This window comes from Capsella rubella, unplaced genomic scaffold (genome assembly GCF_000375325.1).
Source record: "Capsella rubella cultivar Monte Gargano unplaced genomic scaffold, Caprub1_0 scaffold_8, whole genome shotgun sequence".
Taxonomy (NCBI): domain Eukaryota; kingdom Viridiplantae; phylum Streptophyta; class Magnoliopsida; order Brassicales; family Brassicaceae; genus Capsella; species Capsella rubella.
Genome location: NW_006238916.1, coordinates 5,141,735 through 5,141,937, shown reverse-complemented (window position 1 = coordinate 5,141,937; position 203 = coordinate 5,141,735).

Genomic DNA, 203 nt, shown 5'->3' with positions numbered 1-203 from the left:
TGTAATAATATCTTTCATTTATATATTCCATTAATTTATCTTTGGTTTTAAACGATATATGCTTTTGGAATGTAGACTTCCAAATGATGGCTTGGCTTTGACAATCAACTCTTCTGGTGATAAAGCGATTTATTTCCCCAAAGATGATAATGAAGGCATTGACTACCCTAGGGTTACAATATCTGAGATGCTTGGTTACTCTC